This window comes from Brachyhypopomus gauderio, unplaced genomic scaffold (genome assembly GCF_052324685.1).
Source record: "Brachyhypopomus gauderio isolate BG-103 unplaced genomic scaffold, BGAUD_0.2 sc216, whole genome shotgun sequence".
Lineage (NCBI taxonomy): Eukaryota > Metazoa > Chordata > Actinopteri > Gymnotiformes > Hypopomidae > Brachyhypopomus > Brachyhypopomus gauderio.
Genome location: NW_027507037.1, coordinates 1 through 26067, shown reverse-complemented (window position 1 = coordinate 26067; position 26067 = coordinate 1). Strand labels below are relative to the sequence as shown.

The 26067-nt window shown below is 45.4% G+C and overlaps 36 non-coding genes across 36 annotated transcripts; all 36 read right to left on the bottom strand.

The window, feature by feature from the left end:
- Positions 1-177: 177 nt before the first annotated feature.
- trnal-aag (transfer RNA leucine (anticodon AAG)) lies at positions 178-259 on the bottom strand. The gene has a single exon. It is a non-coding gene; the product is annotated as a tRNA-Leu (tRNA).
- Positions 260-868: 609 nt separating this feature from the next.
- On the bottom strand, positions 869-950 carry trnal-uag (transfer RNA leucine (anticodon UAG)). The gene has a single exon. It is a non-coding gene; the product is annotated as a tRNA-Leu (tRNA).
- A 609-nt stretch (positions 951-1559) lies between these two features.
- trnal-aag (transfer RNA leucine (anticodon AAG)) lies at positions 1560-1641 on the bottom strand. The gene has a single exon. It is a non-coding gene; the product is annotated as a tRNA-Leu (tRNA).
- A 608-nt stretch (positions 1642-2249) lies between these two features.
- On the bottom strand, positions 2250-2331 carry trnal-aag (transfer RNA leucine (anticodon AAG)). The gene has a single exon. It is a non-coding gene; the product is annotated as a tRNA-Leu (tRNA).
- A 609-nt stretch (positions 2332-2940) lies between these two features.
- On the bottom strand, positions 2941-3022 carry trnal-uag (transfer RNA leucine (anticodon UAG)). Its single transcript has one exon. It is a non-coding gene; the product is annotated as a tRNA-Leu (tRNA).
- A 609-nt stretch (positions 3023-3631) lies between these two features.
- Positions 3632-3713, bottom strand: trnal-uag (transfer RNA leucine (anticodon UAG)). The gene has a single exon. It is a non-coding gene; the product is annotated as a tRNA-Leu (tRNA).
- Positions 3714-4320: 607 nt separating this feature from the next.
- Positions 4321-4402, bottom strand: trnal-uag (transfer RNA leucine (anticodon UAG)). The gene has a single exon. It is a non-coding gene; the product is annotated as a tRNA-Leu (tRNA).
- Positions 4403-5011: 609 nt separating this feature from the next.
- On the bottom strand, positions 5012-5093 carry trnal-aag (transfer RNA leucine (anticodon AAG)). The gene has a single exon. It is a non-coding gene; the product is annotated as a tRNA-Leu (tRNA).
- Positions 5094-6392: 1299 nt separating this feature from the next.
- Positions 6393-6474, bottom strand: trnal-uag (transfer RNA leucine (anticodon UAG)). The gene has a single exon. It is a non-coding gene; the product is annotated as a tRNA-Leu (tRNA).
- A 609-nt stretch (positions 6475-7083) lies between these two features.
- On the bottom strand, positions 7084-7165 carry trnal-uag (transfer RNA leucine (anticodon UAG)). The gene has a single exon. It is a non-coding gene; the product is annotated as a tRNA-Leu (tRNA).
- A 609-nt stretch (positions 7166-7774) lies between these two features.
- On the bottom strand, positions 7775-7856 carry trnal-aag (transfer RNA leucine (anticodon AAG)). The gene has a single exon. It is a non-coding gene; the product is annotated as a tRNA-Leu (tRNA).
- Positions 7857-8464: 608 nt separating this feature from the next.
- On the bottom strand, positions 8465-8546 carry trnal-aag (transfer RNA leucine (anticodon AAG)). The gene has a single exon. It is a non-coding gene; the product is annotated as a tRNA-Leu (tRNA).
- A 612-nt stretch (positions 8547-9158) lies between these two features.
- trnal-uag (transfer RNA leucine (anticodon UAG)) lies at positions 9159-9241 on the bottom strand. Its single transcript has one exon. It is a non-coding gene; the product is annotated as a tRNA-Leu (tRNA).
- Positions 9242-9852: 611 nt separating this feature from the next.
- Positions 9853-9934, bottom strand: trnal-aag (transfer RNA leucine (anticodon AAG)). The gene has a single exon. It is a non-coding gene; the product is annotated as a tRNA-Leu (tRNA).
- Positions 9935-10540: 606 nt separating this feature from the next.
- Positions 10541-10623, bottom strand: trnal-aag (transfer RNA leucine (anticodon AAG)). The gene has a single exon. It is a non-coding gene; the product is annotated as a tRNA-Leu (tRNA).
- A 610-nt stretch (positions 10624-11233) lies between these two features.
- Positions 11234-11316, bottom strand: trnal-uag (transfer RNA leucine (anticodon UAG)). Its single transcript has one exon. It is a non-coding gene; the product is annotated as a tRNA-Leu (tRNA).
- A 610-nt stretch (positions 11317-11926) lies between these two features.
- On the bottom strand, positions 11927-12008 carry trnal-aag (transfer RNA leucine (anticodon AAG)). The gene has a single exon. It is a non-coding gene; the product is annotated as a tRNA-Leu (tRNA).
- Positions 12009-12618: 610 nt separating this feature from the next.
- trnal-uag (transfer RNA leucine (anticodon UAG)) lies at positions 12619-12700 on the bottom strand. Its single transcript has one exon. It is a non-coding gene; the product is annotated as a tRNA-Leu (tRNA).
- Positions 12701-13310: 610 nt separating this feature from the next.
- Positions 13311-13392, bottom strand: trnal-aag (transfer RNA leucine (anticodon AAG)). The gene has a single exon. It is a non-coding gene; the product is annotated as a tRNA-Leu (tRNA).
- Positions 13393-14001: 609 nt separating this feature from the next.
- Positions 14002-14083, bottom strand: trnal-aag (transfer RNA leucine (anticodon AAG)). Its single transcript has one exon. It is a non-coding gene; the product is annotated as a tRNA-Leu (tRNA).
- Positions 14084-14695: 612 nt separating this feature from the next.
- trnal-uag (transfer RNA leucine (anticodon UAG)) lies at positions 14696-14777 on the bottom strand. The gene has a single exon. It is a non-coding gene; the product is annotated as a tRNA-Leu (tRNA).
- Positions 14778-15393: 616 nt separating this feature from the next.
- On the bottom strand, positions 15394-15476 carry trnal-uag (transfer RNA leucine (anticodon UAG)). The gene has a single exon. It is a non-coding gene; the product is annotated as a tRNA-Leu (tRNA).
- A 608-nt stretch (positions 15477-16084) lies between these two features.
- trnal-uag (transfer RNA leucine (anticodon UAG)) lies at positions 16085-16167 on the bottom strand. Its single transcript has one exon. It is a non-coding gene; the product is annotated as a tRNA-Leu (tRNA).
- A 610-nt stretch (positions 16168-16777) lies between these two features.
- trnal-aag (transfer RNA leucine (anticodon AAG)) lies at positions 16778-16859 on the bottom strand. Its single transcript has one exon. It is a non-coding gene; the product is annotated as a tRNA-Leu (tRNA).
- Positions 16860-18161: 1302 nt separating this feature from the next.
- trnal-uag (transfer RNA leucine (anticodon UAG)) lies at positions 18162-18245 on the bottom strand. Its single transcript has one exon. It is a non-coding gene; the product is annotated as a tRNA-Leu (tRNA).
- Positions 18246-18858: 613 nt separating this feature from the next.
- On the bottom strand, positions 18859-18939 carry trnal-uag (transfer RNA leucine (anticodon UAG)). The gene has a single exon. It is a non-coding gene; the product is annotated as a tRNA-Leu (tRNA).
- Positions 18940-19550: 611 nt separating this feature from the next.
- Positions 19551-19632, bottom strand: trnal-aag (transfer RNA leucine (anticodon AAG)). The gene has a single exon. It is a non-coding gene; the product is annotated as a tRNA-Leu (tRNA).
- Positions 19633-20244: 612 nt separating this feature from the next.
- Positions 20245-20327, bottom strand: trnal-aag (transfer RNA leucine (anticodon AAG)). The gene has a single exon. It is a non-coding gene; the product is annotated as a tRNA-Leu (tRNA).
- Positions 20328-20935: 608 nt separating this feature from the next.
- Positions 20936-21017, bottom strand: trnal-uag (transfer RNA leucine (anticodon UAG)). Its single transcript has one exon. It is a non-coding gene; the product is annotated as a tRNA-Leu (tRNA).
- A 611-nt stretch (positions 21018-21628) lies between these two features.
- On the bottom strand, positions 21629-21710 carry trnal-aag (transfer RNA leucine (anticodon AAG)). The gene has a single exon. It is a non-coding gene; the product is annotated as a tRNA-Leu (tRNA).
- Positions 21711-22321: 611 nt separating this feature from the next.
- On the bottom strand, positions 22322-22404 carry trnal-uag (transfer RNA leucine (anticodon UAG)). Its single transcript has one exon. It is a non-coding gene; the product is annotated as a tRNA-Leu (tRNA).
- A 609-nt stretch (positions 22405-23013) lies between these two features.
- trnal-uag (transfer RNA leucine (anticodon UAG)) lies at positions 23014-23095 on the bottom strand. The gene has a single exon. It is a non-coding gene; the product is annotated as a tRNA-Leu (tRNA).
- A 612-nt stretch (positions 23096-23707) lies between these two features.
- Positions 23708-23790, bottom strand: trnal-aag (transfer RNA leucine (anticodon AAG)). The gene has a single exon. It is a non-coding gene; the product is annotated as a tRNA-Leu (tRNA).
- Positions 23791-24399: 609 nt separating this feature from the next.
- On the bottom strand, positions 24400-24481 carry trnal-uag (transfer RNA leucine (anticodon UAG)). The gene has a single exon. It is a non-coding gene; the product is annotated as a tRNA-Leu (tRNA).
- Positions 24482-25091: 610 nt separating this feature from the next.
- trnal-aag (transfer RNA leucine (anticodon AAG)) lies at positions 25092-25173 on the bottom strand. The gene has a single exon. It is a non-coding gene; the product is annotated as a tRNA-Leu (tRNA).
- A 607-nt stretch (positions 25174-25780) lies between these two features.
- On the bottom strand, positions 25781-25862 carry trnal-aag (transfer RNA leucine (anticodon AAG)). The gene has a single exon. It is a non-coding gene; the product is annotated as a tRNA-Leu (tRNA).
- Positions 25863-26067: the final 205 nt, after the last annotated feature.

Sequence of the window (26067 nt, the reverse complement as noted above, 5' to 3'; positions counted from 1 at the left end):
TGCAGGGTCTTCAATGTCGCCTAAGAACAAAGCCAGGTATGAGCATTTGCAAATGGCATCGTAGCATGGCTCTCTGCTACCATCATGCGAATAACTGCTCTTCAGCCTTGGGTCAGGCACCGTTGTTGAGAGTGATTAGGTATAAGAATTCTTCTGCCATCTCCTAAAAACACTGCTTGGCAGCGGTGGGATTCGAACCCACGCCTCCGCAGAGACTAGAGCCTTAATCCAGCGCCTTAGACCGCTCGGCCACGCTACCCTGTGGTAATATCTTTTTTGCAATTTTCAAGTCTGGAGTCCTCCAAAGCAGCATTCTCAACTTGGTACATGAGCAGGGCTGAACTTGTGAGGAACAATGCTTGCCTAACTTTCAAAGTAAAAAATGCTAAGCTATATGTAACTCTGAAAAAGAAGAAGGGTTCCAATGTCTTTTTCAAATTGTTTCCCGTCATCTGTACTGGAAGAGAGGGTTTTCAAGAGAACACAAAGGCAAGAATCATTGTAAAGTTACCAGCTGGCAGCATTCGATCCCATGCCTTCTCAGAGACTGGAGCCTAAATCCAGTGCCTTAGACCACTCAGACACGCTACCACAGGAAGACTGTATTTGCTGACATTCTTGTAGAAGAAGCTGAATTTGTCTTCTGTCAGAAGAGGAAAGATGCATCATTTCCTGCCTGTTATCAAAACACTGCAGGGTCTTCAATGTCGCCTAAGAACAAAGCCAGGTATGAGCATTTGCAAATGGCATCGTAGCATGGCTCTCTGCTACCATCATGCGAATGACTGCTCTTCAGCCTTGGGTCAGGCACCATTGTTGAGAGTGATTAGGTATAAGAATTCTTCTGCCATCTCTTAAAAACACTGCTTGGCAGCGGTGGGATTCGAACCCACGCCTCCGCAGAGACTGGAGCCTAAATCCAGCGCCTTAGACCGCTCGGCCACGCTACCCTTTGGTAAAATCTTTTTTGCAATTTTCAAGTCTGGAGTCCTCCAAAGCAGCATTCTCAACTTGGTACATGAGCAGGGCTGAACTTGTGAGGAACAATGCTTGCCTAACTTTCAAAGTAAAAAATGCTAAGCTATATGTAACTCTGAAAAAGAAGAAGGGTTCCAATGTCGTTTTCAAATTGTTTCCCGTCATCTGTACTGGAAGAGAGGGTTTTCAAGAGAACACAAAGGCAAGAATCATTGTAAAGTTACCAGCTGGCAGCATTCGATCCCATGCCTTCTCAGAGACTGGAGCCTAAATCCAGTGCCTTAGACCACTCAGACACGCTACCACAGGAAGACTGTATTTGCTGACATTCTTGTAGAAGAAGCTGAATTTGTCTTCTGTCAGAAGAGGAAAGATGCATCATTTCCTGCCTGTTATCAAAACACTGCAGGGTCTTCAATGTCGCCTAAGAACAAAGCCAGGTATGAGCATTTGCAAATGGCATCGTAGCATGGCTCTCTGCTACCATCATGCGAATAACTGCTCTTCAGCCTTGGGTCAGGCACCGTTGTTGAGAGTGATTAGGTATAAGAATTCTTCTGCCATCTCCTAAAAACACTGCTTGGCAGCGGTGGGATTCGAACCCACGCCTCCGCAGAGACTGGAGCCTTAATCCAGCGCCTTAGACCGCTCGGCCACGCTACCCTGTGGTAATATCTTTTTTGCAATTTTCAAGTCTGGAGTCCTCCAAAGCAGCATTCTCAACTTGGTACATGAGCAGGGCTGAACTTGTGAGGAACAATGCTTGCCTAACTTTCAAAGTAAAAAATGCTAAGCTATATGTAACTCTAAAAAAGAAGAAGGGTTCCAATGTCTTTTTCAAATTGTTTCCCGTCATCTGTACTGGAAGAGAGGGTTTTCAAGAGAACACAAAGGCAAGAATCATTGTAAAGTTACCAGCTGGCAGCATTCGATCCCATGCCTTCTCAGAGACTGGAGCCTAAATCCAGTGCCTTAGACCACTCAGACACGCTACCACAGGAAGACTGTATTTGCTGACATTCTTGTAGAAGAAGCTGAATTTGTCTTCTGTCAGAAGAGGAAAGATGCATCATTTCCTGCCTGTTATCAAAACACTGCAGGGTCTTCAATGTCGCCTAAGAACAAAGCCAGGTATGAGCATTTGCAAATGGCATCGTAGCATGGCTCTCTGCTACCATCATGCGAATAACTGCTCTTCAGCCTTGGGTCAGGCACCGTTGTTGAGAGTGATTAGGTATAAGAATTCTTCTGCCATCTCCAAAAAAACTGCTTGGCAGCGGTGGGATTCGAACCCACGCCTCCGCAGAGACTGGAGCCTTAATCCAGCGCCTTAGACCGCTCGGCCAAGCTACCCTGTGGTAATCTCTTTTTTGCAATTTTCAAGTCTGGAGTCCTCCAAAGCAGCATTCTCAACTTGGTACATGAGCAGGGCTGAACTTGTGAGGAACAATGCTTGCCTAACTTTCAAAGTAAAAAATGCTAAGCTATATGTAACTCTGAAAAAGAAGAAGGGTTCCAATGTCTTTTTCAAATTGTTTCCCGTCATCTGTACTGGAAGAGAGGGTTTTCAAGAGAACACAAAGGCAAGAATCATTGTAAAGTTACCAGCTGGCAGCATTCGATCCCATGCCTTCTCAGAGACTGGAGCCTAAATCCAGTGCCTTAGACCACTCAGACACGCTACCACAGGTAGACTGCATTTGCTGACATTCTTGTGGAAGAAGGTGAATTTTTCTTCTGTCAGAAGAGGAAAGATGCATCATTTCCTGCCTGTTATCAAAACACCGCAGGGTCTTCAATGTCGCCTAAGAACAAAGCCAGGTATGAGCATTTGCAAATGGCATCGTGGCATGGCTCTCTGCTACCATCATGCGAATGACTGCTCTTCAGCCTTGGGTCAGGCACCATTGTTGAGAGTGATTAGGTATAAGAATTCTTCTGCCATCTCTTAAAAACACTGCTTGGCAGCGGTGGGATTCGAACCCACGCCTCCGCAGAGACTGGAGCCTAAATCCAGCGCCTTAGACCGCTCGGCCACGCTACCCTTTGGTAATATCTTTTTTGCAATTTTCAAGTCTGGAGTCCTCCAAAGCAGCATTCTCAACTTGGTACATGAGCAGGGCTGAACTTGTGAGGAACAATGCTTGCCTAACTTTCAAAGTAAAAAATGCTAAGCTATATGTAACTCTGAAAAAGAAGAAGGGTTCCAATGTCTTTTTCAAATTGTTTCCCGTCATCTGTACTGGAAGAGAGGGTTTTCAAGAGAACACAAAGGCAAGAATCATTGTAAAGTTACCAGCTGGCAGCATTCGATCCCATGCCTTCTCAGAGACTGGAGCCTAAATCCAGTGCCTTAGACCACTCAGACACGCTACCACAGGAAGACTGCATTTGCTGACATTCTTGTGGAAGAAGGTGAATTTTTCTTCTGTCAGAAGAGGAAAGATGCATCATTTCCTGCCTGTTATCAAAACACCGCAGGGTCTTCAATGTCGCCTAAGAACAAAGCCAGGTATGAGCATTTGCAAATGGCATCGTGGCATGGCTCTCTGCTACCATCATGCGAATGACTGCTCTTCAGCCTTGGGTCAGGCACCATTGTTGAGAGTGATTAGGTATAAGAATTCTTCTGCCATCTCTTAAAAACACTGCTTGGCAGCGGTGGGATTCGAACCCACGCCTCCGCAGAGACTGGAGCCTAAATCCAGCGCCTTAGACCGCTCGGCCACGCTACCCTTTGGTAATATCTTTTTTGCAATTTTCAAGTCTGGAGTCCTCCAAAGCAGCATTCTCAACTTGGTACATGAGCAGGGCTGAACTTGTGAGGAACAATGCTTGCCTAACTTTCAAAGTAAAAAATGCTAAGCTATATGTAACTGAAAAAGAAGAAGGGTTCCAATGTCTTTTTCAAATTGTTTCCCGTCATCTGTACTGGAAGAGAGGGTTTTCAAGAGAACACAAAGGCAAGAATCATTGTAAAGTTACCAGCTGGCAGCATTCGATCCCATGCCTTCTCAGAGACTGGAGCCTAAATCCAGTGCCTTAGACCACTCAGACACGCTACCACAGGAAGACTGCATTTGCTGACATTCTTGTGGAAGAAGGTGAATTTTTCTTCTGTCAGAAGAGGAAAGATGCATCATTTCCTGCCTGTTATCAAAACACCGCAGGGTCTTCAATGTCGCCTAAGAACAAAGCCAGGTATGAGCATTTGCAAATGGCATCGTGGCATGGCTCTCTGCTACCATCATGCGAATGACTGCTCTTCAGCCTTGGGTCAGGCACCATTGTTGAGAGTGATTAGGTATAAGAATTCTTCTGCCATCTCTTAAAAACACTGCTTGGCAGCGGTGGGATTCGAACCCACGCCTCCGCAGAGACTGGAGCCTAAATCCAGCGCCTTAGACCGCTCGGCCACGCTACCCTTTGGTAATATCTTTTTTGCAATTTTCAAGTCTGGAGTCCTCCAAAGCAGCATTCTCAACTTGGTACATGAGCAGGGCTGAACTTGTGAGGAACAATGCTTGCCTAACTTTCAAAGTAAAAAATGCTAAGCTATATGTAACTCTGAAAAAGAAGAAGGGTTCCAATGTCGTTTTCAAATTGTTTCCCGTCATCTGTACTGGAAGAGAGGGTTTTCAAGAGAACACAAAGGCAAGAATCATTGTAAAGTTACCAGCTGGCAGCATTCGATCCCATGCCTTCTCAGAGACTGGAGCCTAAATCCAGTGCCTTAGACCACTCAGACACGCTACCACAGGAAGACTGTATTTGCTGACATTCTTGTAGAAGAAGCTGAATTTGTCTTCTGTCAGAAGAGGAAAGATGCATCATTTCCTGCCTGTTATCAAAACACTGCAGGGTCTTCAATGTCGCCTAAGAACAAAGCCAGGTATGAGCATTTGCAAATGGCATCGTAGCATGGCTCTCTGCTACCATCATGCGAATAACTGCTCTTCAGCCTTGGGTCAGGCACCGTTGTTGAGAGTGATTAGGTATAAGAATTCTTCTGCCATCTCCTAAAAACACTGCTTGGCAGCGGTGGGATTCGAACCCACGCCTCCGCAGAGACTGGAGCCTTAATCCAGCGCCTTAGACCGCTCGGCCACGCTACCCTGTGGTAATATCTTTTTTGCAATTTTCAAGTCTGGAGTCCTCCAAAGCAGCATTCTCAACTTGGTACATGAGCAGGGCTGAACTTGTGAGGAACAATGCTTGCCTAACTTTCAAAGTAAAAAATGCTAAGCTATATGTAACTCTGAAAAAGAAGAAGGGTTCCAATGTCTTTTTCAAATTGTTTCCCGTCATCTGTACTGGAAGAGAGGGTTTTCAAGAGAACACAAAGGCAAGAATCATTGTAAAGTTACCAGCTGGCAGCATTCGATCCCATGCCTTCTCAGAGACTGGAGCCTAAATCCAGTGCCTTAGACCACTCAGACACGCTACCACAGGAAGACTGTATTTGCTGACATTCTTGTAGAAGAAGCTGAATTTGTCTTCTGTCAGAAGAGGAAAGATGCATCATTTCCTGCCTGTTATCAAAACACTGCAGGGTCTTCAATGTCGCCTAAGAACAAAGCCAGGTATGAGCATTTGCAAATGGCATCGTAGCATGGCTCTCTGCTACCATCATGCGAATAACTGCTCTTCAGCCTTGGGTCAGGCACCGTTGTTGAGAGTGATTAGGTATAAGAATTCTTCTGCCATCTCCAAAAAAACTGCTTGGCAGCGGTGGGATTCGAACCCACACCTCCGCAGAGACTGGAGCCTTAATCCAGCTCCTTAGACCGCTCGGCCAAGCTACCCTGTGGTAATCTCTTTTTTGCAATTTTCAAGTCTGGAGTCCTCCAAAGCAGCATTCTCAACTTGGTACATGAGCAGGGCTGAACTTGTGAGGAACAATGCTTGCCTAACTTTCAAAGTAAAAAATGCTAAGCTATATGTAACTCTGAAAAAGAAGAAGGGTTCCAATGTCTTTTTCAAATTGTTTCCCGTCATCTGTACTGGAAGAGAGGGTTTTCAAGAGAACACAAAGGCAAGAATCATTGTAAAGTTACCAGCTGGCAGCATTCGATCCCATGCCTTCTCAGAGACTGGAGCCTAAATCCAGTGCCTTAGACCACTCAGACACGCTACCACAGGTAGACTGCATTTGCTGACATTCTTGTGGAAGAAGGTGAATTTTTCTTCTGTCAGAAGAGGAAAGATGCATCATTTCCTGCCTGTTATCAAAACACCGCAGGGTCTTCAATGTCGCCTAAGAACAAAGCCAGGTATGAGCATTTGCAAATGGCATCGTGGCATGGCTCTCTGCTACCATCATGCGAATGACTGCTCTTCAGCCTTGGGTCAGGCACCATTGTTGAGAGTGATTAGGTATAAGAATTCTTCTGCCATCTCTTAAAAACACTGCTTGGCAGCGGTGGGATTCGAACCCACGCCTCCGCAGAGACTGGAGCCTAAATCCAGCGCCTTAGACCGCTCGGCCACGCTACCCTTTGGTAATATCTTTTTTGCAATTTTCAAGTCTGGAGTCCTCCAAAGCAGCATTCTCAACTTGGTACATGAGCAGGGCTGAACTTGTGAGGAACAATGCTTGCCTAACTTTCAAAGTAAAAAATGCTAAGCTATATGTAACTCTGAAAAAGAAGAAGGGTTCCAATGTCTTTTTCAAATTGTTTCCCGTCATCTGTACTGGAAGAGAGGGTTTTCAAGAGAACACAAAGGCAAGAATCATTGTAAAGTTACCAGCTGGCAGCATTCGATCCCATGCCTTCTCAGAGACTGGAGCCTAAATCCAGTGCCTTAGACCACTCAGACACGCTACCACAGGAAGACTGCATTTGCTGACATTCTTGTGGAAGAAGGTGAATTTTTCTTCTGTCAGAAGAGGAAAGATGCATCATTTCCTGCCTGTTATCAAAACACCGCAGGGTCTTCAATGTCGCCTAAGAACAAAGCCAGGTATGAGCATTTGCAAATGGCATCGTGGCATGGCTCTCTGCTACCATCATGCGAATGACTGCTCTTCAGCCTTGGGTCAGGCACCATTGTTGAGAGTGATTAGGTATAAGAATTCTTCTGCCATCTCTTAAAAACACTGCTTGGCAGCGGTGGGATTCGAACCCACGCCTCCGCAGAGACTGGAGCCTAAATCCAGCACCTTAGACCGCTCGGCCACGCTACCCTTTGGTAATATCTTTTTTGCAATTTTCAAGTCTGGAGTCCTCCAAAGCAGCATTCTCAACTTGGTACATGAGCAGGGCTGAACTTGTGAGGAACAATGCTTGCCTAACTTTCAAAGTAAAAAATGCTAAGCTATATGTAACTCTGAAAAAGAAGAAGGGTTCCAATGTCTTTTTCAAATTGTTTCCCGTCATCTGTACTGGAAGAGAGGGTTTTCAAGAGAACACAAAGGCAAGAATCATTGTAAAGTTACCAGCTGGCAGCATTCGATCCCATGCCTTCTCAGAGACTGGAGCCTAAATCCAGTGCCTTAGACCACTCAGACACGCTACCACAGGAAGACTGTATTTGCTGACATTCTTGTAGAAGAAGCTGAATTTGTCTTCTGTCAGAAGAGGAAAGATGCATCATTTCCTGCCTGTTATCAAAACACTGCAGGGTCTTCAATGTCGCCTAAGAACAAAGCCAGGTATGAGCATTTGCAAATGGCATCGTAGCATGGCTCTCTGCTACCATCATGCGAATAACTGCTCTTCAGCCTTGGGTCAGGCACCGTTGTTGAGAGTGATTAGGTATAAGAATTCTTCTGCCATCTCCTAAAAACACTGCTTGGCAGCGGTGGGATTCGAACCCACGCCTCCGCAGAGACTGGAGCCTTAATCCAGCGCCTTAGACCGCTCGGCCACGCTACCCTGTGGTAATATCTTTTTTGCAATTTTCAAGTCTGGAGTCCTCCAAAGCAGCATTCTCAACTTGGTACATGAGCAGGGCTGAACTTGTGAGGAACAATGCTTGCCTAACTTTCAAAGTAAAAAATGCTAAGCTATATGTAACTCTGAAAAAGAAGAAGGGTTCCAATGTCTTTTTCAAATTGTTTCCCGTCATCTGTACTGGAAGAGAGGGTTTTCAAGAGAACACAAAGGCAAGAATCATTGTAAAGTTACCAGCTGGCAGCATTCGATCCCATGCCTTCTCAGAGACTGGAGCCTAAATCCAGTGCCTTAGACCACTCAGACACGCTACCACAGGAAGACTGTATTTGCTGACATTCTTGTAGAAGAAGCTGAATTTGTCTTCTGTCAGAAGAGGAAAGATGCATCATTTCCTGCCTGTTATCAAAACACTGCAGGGTCTTCAATGTCGCCTAAGAACAAAGCCAGGTATGAGCATTTGCAAATGGCATCGTAGCATGGCTCTCTGCTACCATCATGCGAATAACTGCTCTTCAGCCTTGGGTCAGGCACCGTTGTTGAGAGTGATTAGGTATAAGAATTCTTCTGCCATCTCCAAAAAAACTGCTTGGCAGCGGTGGGATTCGAACCCACGCCTCCGCAGAGACTGGAGCCTTAATCCAGCGCCTTAGACCGCTCGGCCACGCTACCCTGTGGTAATCTCTTTTTGCAATTTTCAAGTCTGGAGTCCTCCAAAGCAGCATTCTCAACTTGGTACATGAGCAGGGCTGAACTTGTGAGGAACAATGCTTGCCTAACTTTCAAAGTAAAAAATGCTAAGCTATATGTAACTCTGAAAAAGAAGAAGGGTTCCAATGTCTTTTTCAAATTGTTTCCCGTCATCTGTACTGGAAGAGAGGGTTTTCAAGAGAACACAAAGGCAAGAATCATTGTAAAGTTACCAGCTGGCAGCATTCGATCCCATGCCTTCTCAGAGACTGGAGCCTAAATCCAGTGCCCTTAGACCACTCAGACACGCTACCACACAGGTAGACTGCATTTGCTGACATTCTTGTGGAAGAAGGTGAATTTTTCTTCTGTCAGAAGAGGAAAGATGCATCATTTCCTGCCTGTTATCAAAACACCGCAGGGTCTTCAATGTCGCCTAAGAACAAAGCCAGGTATGAGCATTTGCCAAATGGCATCGTGGCATGGCTCTCTGCTACCATCATGCGAATGACTGCTCTTCAGCCTTGGGTCAGGCACCATTGTTGAGAGTGATTAGGTATAAGAATTCTTCTGCCATCTCTTAAAAACACTGCTTGGCAGCGGTGGGATTCGAACCCACGCCTCCGCAGAGACTGGAGCCTAAATCCAGCGCCTTAGACCGCTCGGGCCACGCTACCCTTTGGTAATATCTTTTTTGCAATTTTCAAGTCTGGAGTCCTCCAAAGCAGCATTCTCAACTTGGTACATGAGCAGGGCTGAACTTGTGAGGAACAATGCTTGCCTAACTTTCAAAGTAAAAAATGCTAAGCTATATGTAACTCTGAAAAAGAAGAAGGGTTCCAATGTCTTTTTTCAAATTGTTTCCCGTCATCTGTACTGGAAGAGAGGGTTTTCAAGAGAACACAAAGGCAAGAATCATTGTAAAGTTACCAGCTGGCAGCATTCAATCCCATGCCTTCTCAGAGACTGGAGCCTAAATCCAGTGCCTTAGACCACTCAGACACGCTACCACAGGAAGACTGTATTTGCTGACATTCTTGTAGAAGAAGCTGAATTTGTCTTCTGTCAGAAGAGGAAAGATGCATCATTTCCTGCCTGTTATCAAAACACTGCAGGGTCTTCAATGTCGCCTAAGAACAAAGCCAGGTATGAGCATTTGCAAATGGCATCGTAGCATGGCTCTCTGCTACCATCATGCGAATAACTGCTCTTCAGCCTTGGGTCAGGCACCGTTGTTGAGAGTGATTAGGTATAAGAATTCTTCTGCCATCCTCCTAAAAACACTGCTTGGCAGCGGTGGGATTCGAACCCACGCCTCCGCAGAGACTAGAGCCTTAATCCAGCGCCTTAGACCGCTCGGCCACGCTACCCCTGTGGTAATATCTTTTTTGCAATTTTCAAGTCTGGAGTCCTCCAAAGCAGCATTCTCAACTTGGTACATGAGCAGGGCTGAACTTGTGAGGAACAATGCTTGCCTAACTTTCAAAGTAAAAAATGCTAAGCTATATGTAACTCTGAAAAAGAAGAAGGGTTCCAATGTCTTTTTCAAATTGTTTCCCGTCATCTGTACTGGAAGAGAGGGTTTTCAAGAGAACACAAAGGCAAGAATCATTGTAAAGTTACCAGCTGGCAGCATTCGATCCCATGCCTTCTCAGAGACTGGAGCCTAAATCCAGTGCCTTAGACCACTCAGACACGCTACCACAGGAAGACTGTATTTGCTGACATTCTTGTAGAAGAAGCTGAATTTGTCTTCTGTCAGAAGAGGAAAGATGCATTTCCTGCCTGTTATCAAAACACTGCAGGGTCTTCAATGTCGCCTAAGAACAAAGCCAGGTATGAGCATTTGCAAATGGCATCGTAGCATGGCTCTCTGCTACCATCATGCGAATAACTGCTCTTCAGCCTTGGGTCAGGCACCGTTGTTGAGAGTGATTAGGTATAAGAATTCTTCTGCCATCTCCAAAAAAACTGCTTGGCAGCGGTGGGATTCGAACCCACGCCTCCGCAGAGACTGGAGCCTTAATCCAGCGCCTTAGACCGCTCGGCCCACGCTACCCCTGTGGTAATCTCTTTTTTGCAATTTTCAAGTCTGGAGTCCTCCAAAGCAGCATTCTCAACTTGGTACATGAGCAGGGCTGAACTTGTGAGGAACAATGCTTGCCTAACTTTCAAGTAAAAAATGCTAAGCTATATGTAACTCTGAAAAAGAAGAAGGGTTCCAATGTCTTTTTCAAATTGTTTCCCGTCATCTGTACTGGAAGAGAGGGTTTTCAAGAGAACACAAAGGCAAGAATCATTGTAAAGTTACCAGCTGGCAGCATTCGATCCCATGCCTTCTCAGAGACTGGAGCCTAAATCCAGTGCCTTAGACCACTCAGACACGCTACCACTAGGTAGACTGCATTTGCTGACATTCTTGTGGAAGAAGGTGAATTTTTCTTCTGTCAGAAGAGGAAAGATGCATCATTTCCTGCCTGTTATCAAAACACCGCAGGGTCTTCAATGTCGCCTAAGAACAAAGCCAGGTATGAGCATTTGCAAATGGCATCGTGGCATGGCTCTCTGCTACCATCATGCGAATGACTGCTCTTCAGCCTTGGGTCAGGCACCATTGTTGAGAGTGATTAGGTATAAGAATTCTTCTGCCATCTCTTAAAAACACTGCTTGGCAGCGGTGGGATTCGAACCCACGCCTCCGCAGAGACTGGAGCCTAAATCCAGCGCCTTAGACCGCTACGGCCACGCTACCCTTTGGTAATATCTTTTTTGCAATTTTCAAGTCTGGAGTCCTCCAAAGCAGCATTCTCAACTTGGTACATGAGCAGGGCTGAACTTGTGAGGAACAATGCTTGCCTAACTTTCAAAGTAAAAAAATGCTAAGCTATATGTAACTCTGAAAAAGAAGAAGGGTTCCAATGTCTTTTTCAAATTGTTTCCCGTCATCTGTACTGGAAGAGAGGGTTTTCAAGAGACACAAAGGCAAGAATCATTGTAAAGTTACCAGCTGGCAGCATTCAATCCCATGCCTTCTCAGAGACTGGAGCCTAAATCCAGTGCCTTAGACCACTCAGACACGCTACCACAGGAAGACTGTATTTGCTGACATTCTTGTAGAAGAAGCTGAATTTGTCTTCTGTCAGAAGAGGAAAGATGCATCATTTCCTGCCTGTTATCAAAACACTGCAGGGGTCTTCAATGTCGCCTAAGAACAAAGCCAGGTATGAGCATTTGCAAATGGCATCGTAGCATGGCTCTCTGCTACCATCATGCGAATAACTGCTCTTCAGCCTTGGGTCAGGCACCGTTGTTGAGAGTGATTAGGTATAAGAATTCTTCTGCCATCTCCTAAAAACACTGCTTGGCAGCGGTGGGATTCGAACCCACGCCTCCGCAGAGACTAGAGCCTTAATCCAGCGCCTTAGACCGCTCGGCCACGCTACCCTGTGGTAATATCTTTTTTGCAATTTTCAAGTCTGGAGTCCTCCAAAGCAGCATTCTCAACTTGGTACATGAGCAGGGCTGAACTTGTGAGGAACAATGCTTGCCTAACTTTCAAAGTAAAAAATGCTAAGCTATATGTAACTCTGAAAAAGAAGAAGGGTTCCAATGTCTTTTTCAAATTGTTTCCCGTCATCTGTACTGGAAGAGAGGGTTTTCAAGAGAACACAAAGGCAAGAATCATTGTAAAGTTACCAGCTGGCAGCATTCGATCCATGCCTTCTCAGAGACTGGAGCCTAAATCCAGTGCCTTAGACCACTCAGGACACGCTACCACAGGAAGACTGTATTTGCTGACATTCTTGTAGAAGAAGCTGAATTTGTCTTCTGTCAGAAGAGGAAAGATGCATCATTTCCTGCCTGTTATCAAAAACACTGCAGGGTCTTCAATGTCGCCTAAGAACAAAGCCAGGTATGAGCATTTGCAAATGGCATCGTAGCATGGCTCTCTGCTACCATCATGCGAATGACTGCTCTTCAGCCTTGGGTCAGGCACCATTGTTGAGAGTGATTAGGTATAAGAATTCTTCTGCCATCTCTTAAAAACACTGCTTGGCAGCGGTGGGATTCGAACCCACGCCTCCGCAGAGACTGGAGCCTAAATCCAGCGCCTTAGACCGCTCGGCCACGCTACCCCTTTGGTAAAATCTTTTTTGCAATTTCAAGTCTGGAGTCCTCCAAAGCAGCATTCTCAACTTGGTACATGAGCAGGGCTGAACTTGTGAGGAACAATGCTTGCCTAACTTTCAAAGTAAAAAATGCTAAGCTATATGTAACTCTGAAAAAGAAGAAGGGTTCCAATGTCGTTTTCAAATTGTTTCCCGTCATCTGTACTGGAAGAGAGGGTTTTCAAGAGAACACAAAGGCAAGAATCATTGTAAAGTTACCAGCTGGCAGCATTCGATCCCATGCCTTCTCAGAGACTGGAGCCTAAATCCAGTGCCTTAGACCACTCAGACACGCTACCACAGGAAGACTGTATTTGCTGACATTCTTGTAGAAGAAGCTGAATTTGTCTTCTGTCAGAAGAGGAAAGATGCATCATTTCCTGCCTGTTATCAAAACACTGCAGGGTCTTCAATGTCGCCTAAGAACAAAGCCAGGTATGAGCATTTGCAAATGGCATCGTAGCATGGCTCTCTGCTACCATCATGCGAATAACTGCCTCTTCAGCCTTGGGTCAGGCACCGTTGTTGAGAGTGATTAGGTATAAGAATTCTTCTGCCATCTCCTAAAAACACTGCTTGGCAGCGGTGGGATTCGAACCCACGCCTCCGCAGAGACTGGAGCCTTAATCCAGCGCCTTAGACCGCTCGGCCACGCTACCCTGTGGTAATATCTTTTTGCAATTTTCAAGTCTGGAGTCCTCCAAAGCAGCATTCTCAACTTGGTACATGAGCAGGGCTGAACTTGTGAGGAACAATGCTTGCCTAACTTTCAAAGTAAAAAATGCTAAGCTATATGTAACTCTAAAAAAGAAGAAGGGTTCCAATGTCTTTTTCAAATTGTTTCCCGTCATCTGTACTGGGAAGAGAGGGTTTTCAAGAGAACACAAAGGCAAGAATCATTGTAAAGTTACCAGCTGGCAGCATTCGATCCCATGCCTTCTCAGAGACTGGAGCCTAAATCCAGTGCCTTAGACCACTCAGACACGCTACCACAGGAAGACTGTATTGCTGACATTCTTGTAGAAGAAGCTGAATTTGTCTTCTGTCAGAAGAGGAAAGATGCATCATTTCCTGCCTGTTATCAAAAACACTGCAGGGTCTTCAATGTCGCCTAAGAACAAAGCCAGGTATGAGCATTTGCAAATGGCATCGTAGCATGGCTCTCTGCTACCATCATGCGAATAACTGCTCTTCAGCCTTGGGTCAGGCACCGTTGTTGAGAGTGATTAGGTATAAGAATTCTTCTGCCATCTCCAAAAAAAACTGCTTGGCAGCGGTGGGATTCGAACCCACGCCTCCGCAGAGACTGGAGCCTTAATCCAGCGCCTTAGACCGCTCGGCCAAGCTACCCTGTGGTAATCTCTTTTTTGCAATTTTCAAGTCTGGAGTCCTCCAAAGCAGCATTCTCAACTTGGTACATGAGCAGGGCTGAACTTGTGAGGAACAATGCTTGCCTAACTTTCAAAGTAAAAAATGCCTAAGCTATATGTAACTCTGAAAAAGAAGAAGGGTTCCAATGTCTTTTTCAAATTGTTTCCCGTCATCTGTACTGGAAGAGAGGGTTTTCAAGAGAACACAAAGGCAAGAATCATTGTAAAGTTACCAGCTGGCAGCATTCGATCCCATGCCTTCTCAGAGACTGGAGCCTAAATCCAGTGCCTTAGACCACTCAGACACGCTACCACAGGTAGACTGCATTTGCTGACATTCTTGTGGAAGAAGGTGAATTTTTCTTCTGTCAGAAGAGGAAAGATGCATCAATTTCCTGCCTGTTATCAAAACACCGCAGGGTCTTCAATGTCGCCTAAGAACAAAAGCCAGGTATGAGCATTTGCAAATGGCATCGTGGCATGGCTCTCTGCTACCATCATGCGAATGACTGCTCTTCAGCCTTGGGTCAGGCACCATTGTTGAGAGTGATTAGGTATAAGAATTCTTCTGCCATCTCTTAAAAACACTGCTTGGCAGCGGTGGATTCGAACCCACGCCTCCGCAGAGACTGGAGCCTAAATCCAGCGCCTTAGACCGCTCGGCCTACGCTACCCTTTGGTAATATCTTTTTTTGCAATTTTCAAGTCTGGAGTCCTCCAAAGCAGCATTCTCAACTTGGTACATGAGCAGGGCTGAACTTGTGAGGAACAATGCTTGCCTAACTTTCAAAGTAAAAAATGCTAAGCTATATGTAACTCTGAAAAAGAAGAAGGGTTCCAATGTCTTTTTCAAATTGTTTCCCGTCATCTGTACTGGAAGAGAGGGTTTTCAAGAGAAACACAAAGGCAAGAATCATTGTAAAGTTACCAGCTGGCAGCATTCGATCCCATGCCTTCTCAGAGACTGGAGCCTAAATCCAGTGCCTTAGAACCACTCAGGACACGCTACCCACAGGAAGACTGCATTTGCTGACATTCTTGTGGAAGAAGGTGAATTTTTCTTCTGTCAGAAGAGGAAAGATGCATCATTTCCTGCCTGTTATCAAAAACACCGCAGGGTCTTCAATGTCGCCTAAGAACAAAGCCAGGTATGAGCATTTGCAAATGGCATCGTGGCATGGCTCTCTGCTACCATCATGCGAATGACTGCTCTTCAGCCTTGGGTCAGGCACCATTGTTGAGAGTGATTAGGGTATAAGAATTCTTCTGCCATCTCTTAAAAACACTGCTTGGCAGCGGTGGGATTCGAATCCCACGCCTCCGCAGAGACTGGAGCCTAAATCCAGCGCCTTAGACCGCTCGGCCACGCTACCCTTTGGTAATATCTTTTTTGCAATTTTCAAGTCTGGAGTCCTCCAAAGCAGCATTCTCAACTTGGTACATGAGCAGGGCTGAACTTGTGAGGAACAATGCTTGCCTAACTTTCAAAGTAAAAAATGCTAAGCTATATGTAACTGAAAAAGAAGAAGGGTTCCAATGTCTTTTTCAAATTGTTTCCCGTCATCTGTACTGGAAGAGAGGGTTTTCAAGAGAACACAAAGGCAAGAATCATTGTAAAGTTACCAGCTGGCAGCATTCGATCCCATGCCTTCTCAGAGACTGGAGCCTAAATCCAGTGCCTTAGACCACTCAGACACGCTACCACAGGAAGACTGCATTTGCTGACATTCTTGTGGAAGAAGGTGAATTTTTCTTCTGTCAGAAGAGGAAAGATGCATCATTTCCTGCCTGTTATCAAAACACCGCAGGGTCTTCAATGTCGCCTAAGAACAAAGCCAGGTATGAGCATTTGCAAATGGCATCGTGGCATGGCTCTCTGCTACCATCATGCGAATGGACTGCTCTTCAGCCTTGGGTCAGGCACCATTGTTGAGAGTGATTAGGTATAAGAATTCTTCTGCCATCTCTTAAAAACACTGCTTGGCAGCGGTGGGATTCGAACCCCACGCCTCCGCAGAGACTGGAGCCTAAATCCAGCGCCTTAGACCGCTCGGCCACGCTACCCTTTGGTAATATCTTTTTTGCAATTTTCAAGTCTGGAGTCCTCCAAAGCAGCATTCTCAACTTGGTACATGAGCAGGGCTGAACTTGTGAGGAACAATGCTTGCCTAACTTTCAAAGTAAAAAATGCTAAGCTATATGTAACTCTGAAAAAGAAGAAGGGTTCCAATGTCGTTTTCAAATTGTTTCCCGTCATCTGTACTGGAAGAGAGGGTTTTCAAGAGAACACAAAGGCAAGAATCATTGTAAAGTTACCAGCTGGCAGCATTCGATCCCATGCCTTCTCAGAGACTGGAGCCTAAATCCAGTGCCTTAGACCACTCAGACACGCTACCACAGGAAGACTGTATTTGCTGACATTCTTGTAGAAGAAGCTGAATTTGTCTTCTGTCAGAAGAGGAAAGATGCATCATTTCCTGCCTGTTATCAAAACACTGCAGGGTCTTCAATGTCGCCTAAGAACAAAGCCAGGTATGAGCATTTGCAAATGGCATCGTAGCATGGCTCTCTGCTACCATCATGCGAATAACTGCTCTTCAGCCTTGGGTCAGGCACCGTTGTTGAGAGTGATTAGGTATAAGAAATTCTTCTGCCATCTCCTAAAAACACTGCTTGGCAGCGGTGGGATTCGAACCCACGCCTCCGCAGAGACTGGAGCCTTAATCCAGCGCCTTAGACCGCTCGGCCACGCTACCCTGTGGTAATATCTTTTTTGCAAATTTTCAAGTCTGGAGTCCTCCAAAGCAGCATTCTCAACTTGGTACATGAGCAGGGCTGAACTTGTGAGGAACAATGCTTGCCTAACTTTCAAAGTAAAAAATGCTAAGCTATATGTAACTCTGAAAAAGAAGAAGGGTTCCAATGTCTTTTTCAAATTGTTTCCCGTCATCTGTACTGGAAGAGAGGGTTTTCAAGAGAACACAAAGGCAAGAATCATTGTAAAGTTACCAGCTGGCAGCATTCGATCCCATGCCTTCTCAGAGACTGGAGCCTAAATCCAGTGCCTTAGACCACTCAGACACGCTACCACAGGAAGACTGTATTTGCTGACATTCTTGTAGAAGAAGCTGAATTTGTCTTCTGTCAGAAGAGGAAAGATGCATCATTTCCTGCCTGTTATCAAAACACTGCAGGGTCTTCAATGTCGCCTAAGAACAAAGCCAGGTATGAGCATTTGCAAATGGCATCGTAGCATGGCTCTCTGCTACCATCATGCGAATAACTGCTCTTCAGCCTTGGGTCAGGCACCGTTGTTGAGAGTGATTAGGTATAAGAATTCTTCTGCCATCTCCAAAAAAACTGCTTGGCAGCGGTGGGATTCGAACCCACACCTCCGCAGAGACTGGAGCCTTAATCCAGCTCCTTAGACCGCTCGGCCAAGCTACCCTGTGGTAATCTCTTTTTTGCAATTTTCAAGTCTGGAGTCCTCCAAAGCAGCATTCTCAACTTGGTACATGAGCAGGGCTGAACTTGTGAGGAACAATGCTTGCCTAACTTTCAAAGTAAAAAATGCTAAGCTATATGTAACTCTGAAAAAGAAGAAGGGTTCCAATGTCTTTTTCAAATTGTTTCCCGTCATCTGTACTGGAAGAGAGGGTTTTCAAGAGAACACAAAGGCAAGAATCATTGTAAAGTTACCAGCTGGCAGCATTCGATCCCATGCCTTCTCAGAGACTGGAGCCTAAATCCAGTGCCTTAGACCACTCAGACACGCTACCCACAGGTAGACTGCATTTGCTGACATTCTTGTGGAAGAAGGTGAATTTTTTCTTCTGTCAGAAGAGGAAAGATGCATCATTTCCTGCCTGTTATCAAAACACCGCAGGGTCTTCAATGTCGCCTAAGAACAAAGCCAGGTATGAGCATTTGCAAATGGCATCGTGGCATGGCTCTCTGCTACCATCATGCGAATGACTGCTCTTCAGCCTTGGGTCAGGCACCATTGTTGAGAGTGATTAGGTATAAGAATTCTTCTGCCATCTCTTAAAAACACTGCTTGGCAGCGGTGGGATTCGAACCCACGCCCTCCGCAGAGACTGGAGCCTAAATCCAGCGCCTTAGAACCGCTCGGCCACGCTACCCTTTGGTAATATCTTTTTTGCAATTTTCAAGTCTGGAGTCCTCCAAAGCAGCATTCTCAACTTGGTACATGAGCAGGGCTGAACTTGTGAGGAACAATGCTTGCCTAACTTTCAAAGTAAAAAATGCTAAGCTATATGTAACTCTGAAAAAGAAGAAGGGTTCCAATGTCTTTTTCAATTGTTTCCCGTCATCTGTACTGGAAGAGAGGGTTTTTCAAGAGAACACAAAGGCAAGAATCATTGTAAAGTTACCAGCTGGCAGCATTCGATCCCATGCCTTCTCAGAGACTGGAGCCTAAATCCAGTGCCTTAGACCACTCAGACACGCTACCACACAGGAAGACTGCATTTGCTGACATTCTTGTGGAAGAAGGTGAATTTTTTCTTCTGTCAGAAGAGGACAAGATGCATCATTTCCTGCCTGTTATCAAAACACCGCAGGGTCTTCAATGTCGCCTAAGAACAAAGCCAGGTATGAGCATTTGCAAATGGCATCGTGGCATGGCTCTCTGCTACCATCATGCGAATGACTGCTCTTCAGCCTTGGGTCAGGCACCATTGTTGAGAGTGATTAGGTATAAGAATTCTTCTGCCATCTCTTAAAAACACTGCTTGGCAGCGGTGGATTCGAACCCACGCCTCCGCAGAGACTGGAGCCTAAATCCAGCACCTTAGACCGCTCGGCCACGCTACCCTTTGGTAATATCTTTTTTGCAATTTTCAAGTCTGGAGTCCTCCAAAGCAGCATTCTCAACTTGGTACATGAGCAGGGCTGAACTTGTGAGGAACAATGCTTGCCTAACTTTCAAAGTAAAAAATGCTAAGCTATATGTAACTCTGAAAAAGAAGAAGGGTTCCAATGTCTTTTTCAAATTGTTTCCCGTCATCTGTACTGGAAGAGAGGGTTTTCAAGAGAACACAAAGGCAAGAATCATTGTAAAGTTACCAGCTGGCAGCATTCGATCCCATGCCTTCTCAGAGACTGGAGCCTAAATCCAGTGCCTTAGACCACTCAGACACGCTACCACCAGGAAGACTGTATTTGCTGACATTCTTGTAGAAGAAGCTGAATTTGTCTTCTGTCAGAAGAGGAAAGATGCATCATTTCCTGCCTGTTATCAAAACACTGCAGGGTCTTCAATGTCGCCTAAGAACAAAGCCAGGTATGAGCATTTGCAAATGGCATCGTAGCATGGCTCTCTGCTACCATCAATGCGAATAACTGCTCTTCAGCCTTGGGTCAGGCACCGTTGTTGAGAGTGATTAGGTATAAGAATTCTTCTGCCATCTCCTAAAAACACTGCTTGGCAGCGGTGGATTCGAACCCACGCCTCCGCAGAGACTGGAGCCTTAATCCAGCGCCTTAGACCGCTCGGCCCACGCTACCCTGTGGTAATATCTTTTTTGCAATTTTCAAGTCTGGAGTCCTCCAAAGCAGCATTCTCAACTTGGTACATGAGCAGGGCTGAACTTGTGAGGAACAATGCTTGCCTAACTTTCAAAGTAAAAAATGCTAAGCTATAATGTAACTCTGAAAAAGAAGAAGGGTTCCAATGTCTTTTTCAAATTGTTTCCCGTCATCTGTACTGGAAGAGAGGGTTTTCAAGAGAACACAAAAGGCAAGAATCATTGTAAAGTTACCAGCTGGCAGCATTCGATCCCATGCCTTCTCAGAGACTGGAGCCTAAATCCAGTGCCTTAGACCACTCAGACACGCTACCACAGGAAGGACTGTATTTGCTGACATTCTTGTAGAAGAAGCTGAATTTGTCTTCTGTCAGAAGAGGAAAGATGCATCATTTCCTGCCTGTTATCAAAAACACTGCAGGGTCTTCAATGTCGCCTAAGAACAAAGCCAGGTATGAGCATTTGCAAATGGCATCGTAGCATGGCTCTCTGCTACCATCATGCGAATAACTGCTCTTCAGCCTTGGGTCAGGCACCGTTGTTGAGAGTGATTAGGTATAAGAATTCTTCTGCCATCTCCAAAAAAACTGCTTGGCAGCGGTGGGATTCGAACCCACGCCCTCCGCAGAGACTGGAGCCTTAATCCAGCGCCTTAGACCGCTCGGCCACGCTACCCTGTGGTAATCTCTTTTTTGCAATTTTCAAGTCTGGAGTCCTCCAAAGCAGCATTCTCAACTTGGTACATGAGCAGGGCTGAACTTGTGAGGAACAATGCTTGCCTAACTTTCAAAGTAAAAAATGCTAAGCTATATGTAACTCTGAAAAAGAAGAAGGGTTCCAATGTCTTTTTCAAATTGTTTCCCGTCATCTGTACTGGAAGAGAGGGTTTTCAAGAGAACACAAAGGCAAGAATCATTGTAAAGTTACCAGCTGGCAGCATTCGATCCCATGCCTTCTCAGAGACTGGAGCCTAAATCCAGTGCCTTAGACCACTCAGACACGCTACCACAGGTAGACTGCATTTGCTGACATTCTTGTGAAGAAGGTGAATTTTTCTTCTGTCAGAAGAGGAAAGATGCATCATTTCCTGCCTGTTATCAAAACACCGCAGGGTCTTCAATGTCGCCTAAGAACAAAGCCAGGTATGAGCATTTGCAAATGGCATCGTGGCATGGCTCTCTGCTACCATCATGCGAATGACTGCTCTTCAGCCTTGGGTCAGGCACCATTGTTGAGAGTGATTAGGTATAAGAATTCTTCTGCCATCTCTTAAAAACACTGCTTGGCAGCGGTGGGATTCGAACCCACGCCTCCGCAGAGACTGGAGCCTAAATCCAGCGCCTTAGACCGCTCGGCCACGCTACCCTTTGGTAATATCTTTTTTTGCAATTTTCAAGTCTGGAGTCCTCCAAAGCAGCATTCTCAACTTGGTACATGAGCAGGGCTGAACTTGTGAGGAACAATGCTTGCCTAACTTTCAAAGTAAAAAATGCTAAGCTATATGTAACTCTGAAAAAGAAGAAGGGTTCCAATGTCTTTTTCAAATTGTTTCCCGTCATCTGTACTGGAAGAGAGCGGTTTTCAAGAGAACACAAAGGCAAGAATCATTGTAAAGTTACCAGCTGGCAGCATTCAATCCCATGCCTTCTCAGAGACTGGAGCCTAAATCCAGTGCCTTAGACCACTCAGACACGCTACCACAGGAAGACTGTATTTGCTGACATTCTTGTAGAAGAAGCTGAATTTGTCTTCTGTCAGAAGAGGAAAGATGCATCATTTCCTGCCTGTTATCAAAACACTGCAGGGTCTTCAATGTCGCCTAAGAACAAAGCCAGGTATGAGCATTTGCAAATGGCATCGTAGCATGGCTCTCTGCTACCATCATGCGAATAACTGCTCTTCAGCCTTGGGTCAGGCACCGTTGTTGAGAGTGATTAGGTATAAGAATTCTTCTGCCATCTCCTAAAAACACTGCTTGGCAGCGGTGGGATTCGAACCCACGCCTCCGCAGAGACTAGAGCCTTAATCCAGCGCCTTAGACCGCTCGGCCACGCTACCCTGTGGTAATATCTTTTTTTGCAATTTTCAAGTCTGGAGTCCTCCAAAGCAGCATTCTCAACTTGGTACATGAGCAGGGCTGAACTTGTGAGGAACAATGCTTGCCTAAACTTTCAAAGTAAAAAATGCTAAGCTATATGTAACTCTGAAAAAGAAGAAGGGTTCCAATGTCTTTTTCAAATTGTTTCCCGTCATCTGTACTGGAAGAGAGGGTTTTCAAGAGAACACAAAGGCAAGAATCATTGTAAAGTTACCAGCTGGCAGCATTCGATCCCATGCCTTCTCAGAGACTGGAGCCTAAATCCAGTGCCTTAGACCACTCAGACACGCTACCACAGGAAGACTGTATTTGCTGACATTCTTGTAGAAGAAGCTGAATTTGTCTTCTGTCAGAAGAGGAAAGATGCATCATTTCCTGCCTGTTATCAAAACACTGCAGGGTCTTCAATGTCGCCTAAGAACAAAGCCAGGTATGAGCATTTGCAAATGGCATCGTAGCATGGCTCTCTGCTACCATCATGCGAATGACTGCTCTTCAGCCTTGGGTCAGGCACCATTGTTGAGAGTGATTAGGTATAAGAATTCTTCTGCCATCTCTTAAAAACACTGCTTGGCAGCGGTGGGATTCGAACCCACGCCTCCGCAGAGACTGGAGCCTAAATCCAGCGCCTTAGACCCGCTCGGCCACGCTACCCTTTGGTAAAATCTTTTTTGCAATTTTCAAGTCTGGAGTCCTCCAAAGCAGCATTCTCAACTTGGTACATGAGCAGGGCTGAACTTGTGAGGAACAATGCTTGCCTAACTTTCAAAGTAAAAAATGCTAAGCTATATGTAACTCTGAAAAAGAAGAAGGGTTCCAATGTCTTTTTCAAATTGTTTCCCGTCATCTGTACTGGAAGAGAGGGTTTTCAAGAGAACACAAAGGCAAGAATCATTGTAAAGTTACCAGCTGGCAGCATTCGATCCCATGCCTTCTCAGAGACTGGAGCCTAAATCCAGTGCCTTAGACCACTCAGACACGCTACCACAGGAAGACTGTATTTGCTGACATTCTTGTAGAAGAAGCTGAATTTGTCTTCTGTCAGAAGAGGAAAGATGCATCATTTCCTGCCTGTTATCAAAACACTGCAGGGTCTTCAATGTCGCCTAAGACAAAGCCAGGTATGAGCATTTGCAAATGGCAATCGTGGCATGGCTCTCTGCTACCATCATGCGAATGACTGCTCTTCAGCCTTGGGTCAGGCACCATTGTTGAGAGTGATTAGGTATAAGAATTCTTCTGCCATCTCTTAAAAACACTGCTTGGCAGCGGTGGGATTCGAACCCACGCCTCCGCAGAGACTGGAGCCTAAATCCAGCGCCTTAGACCGCTCGGCCACGCTACCCTTTGGTAATGATCTTTTTTGCAATTTTCAAGTCTGGAGTCCTCCAAAGCAGCATTCTCAACTTGGTACATGAGCAGGGCTGAACTTGTGAGGAACAATGCTTGCCTAACTTTCAAAGTAAAAAATGCTAAGCTATATGTAACTCTGAAAAAGAAGAAGGGTTCCAATGTCTTTTTCAAATTGTTTCCCGTCATCTGTACTGGAAGAGAGGGTTTTCAAGAGAACACAAAGGCAAGAATCATTGTAAAGTTACCAGCTGGCAGCATTCAATCCCATGCCTTCTCAGAGACTGGAGCCTAAATCCAGTGCCTTAGACCACTCAGACACGCTACCACAGGAAGACTGTATTTGCTGACATTCTTGTAGAAGAAGCTGAATTTGTCTTCTGTCAGAAGAGGAAAGATGCATCATTTCCTGCCTGTTATCAAAACACTGCAGGGTCTTCAATGTCGCCTAAGAACAAAGCCAGGTATGAGCATTTGCAAATGGCATCGTAGCATGGCTCTCTGCTACCAATCATGCGAATAACTGCTCTTCAGCCTTGGGTCAGGCACCGTTGTTGAGAGTGGATTAGGTATAAGAATTCTTCTGCCATCTCCTAAAAACACTGCTTGGCAGCGGTGGGATTCGAACCCACGCCTCCGCAGAGACTAGAGCCTTAATCCAGCGCCTTAGAACCGCTCGGCCACGCTACCCTGTGGTAATATCTTTTTTGCAATTTTCAAGTCTGGAGTCCTCCAAAGCAGCATTCTCAACTTGGTACATGAGCAGGGCTGAACTTGTGAGGAACAATGCTTGCCTAACTTTCAAAGTAAAAAATGCTAAGCTATATGTAACTCTGAAAAAGAAGAAGGGTTCCAATGTCTTTTTCAAATTGTTTCCCGTCATCTGTACTGGAAGAGAGGGTTTTCAAGAGAACACAAAGGCAAGAATCATTGTAAAGTTACCAGCTGGCAGCATTCGATCCCATGCCTCTCAGAGACTGGAGCCTAAATCCAGTGCCTTAGACCACTCAGACACGCTACCCACAGGAAGACTGTATTTGCTGACATTCTTGTAGAAGAAGCTGAATTTGTCTTCTGTCAGAAGAGGAAAGATGCTATCATTTCCTGCCTGTTATCAAAACACTGCAGGGTCTTCAATGTCGCCTAAGAACAAAGCCAGGTATGAGCATTTGCAATGGCATCGTAGCATGGCTCTCTGCTACCATCATGCGAATGACTGCTCTTCAGCCTTGGGTCAGGCACCATTGTTGAGAGTGATTAGGTATAAGAATTCTTCTGCCATCTCTTAAAAACACTGCTTGGCAGCGGTGGGATTCGAACCCACGCCTCCGCAGAGACTGGAGCCTAAATCCAGCGCCTTAGACCGCTCGGCCACGCTACCCTTTGGTAATATCTTTTTTGCAATTTTCAAGTCTGGAGTCCTCCAAAGCAGCATTCTCAACTTGGTACATGAGCAGGGCTGAACTTGTGAGGAACAATGCTTGCCTAACTTTCAAAGTAAAAAATGCTAAGCTATATGTAACTCTGAAAAAGAAGAAGGGTTCCAATGTCTTTTTCAAATTGTTTCCCGTCATCTGTACTGGAAGAGAGGGTTTTCAAGAGAACACAAAGGCAAGAATCATTGTAAAGTTACCAGCTGGCAGCATTCGATCCCATGCCTTCTCAGAGACTGGAGCCTAAATCCAGTGCCTTAGACCACTCAGACACGCTACCACAGGAAGACTGTATTTGCTGACATTCTTGTAGAAGAAGCTGAATTTGTCTTCTGTCAGAAGAGGAAAGATGCATCATTTCCTGCCTGTTATCAAAACACTGCAGGGTCTTCAATGTCGCCTAAGAACAAAGCCAGGTATGAGCATTTTGCAAATGGCATCGTAGCATGGCTCTCTGCTACCATCATGCGAATAACTGCTCTTCAGCCTTGGGTCAGGCACCGTTGTTGAGAGTGATTAGGTATAAGAATTCTTCTGCCATCTCCTAAAAACACTGCTTGGCAGCGGTGGGATTCGAACCCACGCCTCCGCAGAGACTAGAGCCTTAATCCAGCGCCTTAGACCGCTCGGCCACGCTACCCTGTGGTAATATCTTTTTTGCAATTTTCAAGTCTGGAGTCCTCCAAAGCAGCATTCTCAACTTGGTACATGAGCAGGGCTGAACTTGTGAGGAACAATGCTTGCCTAACTTTCAAAGTAAAAAATGCTAAGCTATATGTAACTCTGAAAAAGAAGAAGGGTTCCAATGTCTTTTTCAAATTGTTTCCCGTCATCTGTACTGGAAGAGAGGGTTTTCAAGAGAACACAAAGGCAAGAATCATTGTAAAGTTACCAGCTGGCAGCATTCGATCCCATGCCTTCTCAGAGACTGGAGCCTAAATCCAGTGCTTAGACCACTCAGACACGCTACCACAGGAAGACTGTATTTGCTGACATTCTTGTAGAAGAAGCTGAATTTGTCTTCTGTCAGAAGAGGAAAGATGCATCATTTCCTGCCTGTTATCAAAACACTGCAGGGTCTTCAATGTCGCCTAAGAACAAAGCCAGGTATGAGCATTTGCAAATGGCATCGTAGCATGGCTCTCTGCTACCATCATGCGAATAACTGCTCTTCAGCCTTGGGTCAGGCACCGTTGTTGAGAGTGATTAGGTATAAGAATTCTTCTGCCATCTCCAAAAAAACTGCTTGGCAGCGGTGGGATTCGAACCCACGCCTCCGCAGAGACTGGAGCCTTAATCCAGCGCCTTAGACCGCTCGGCCACGCTACCCTGTGGTAATCTCTTTTTTGCAATTTTCAAGTCTGGAGTCCTCCAAAGCAGCATTCTCAACTTGGTACATGAGCAGGGCTGAACTTGTGAGGAACAATGCTTGCCTAACTTTCAAAGTAAAAAATGCTAAGCTATATGTAACTCTGAAAAAGAAGAAGGGTTCCAATGTCTTTTTCAAATTGTTTCCCGTCATCTGTACTGGAAG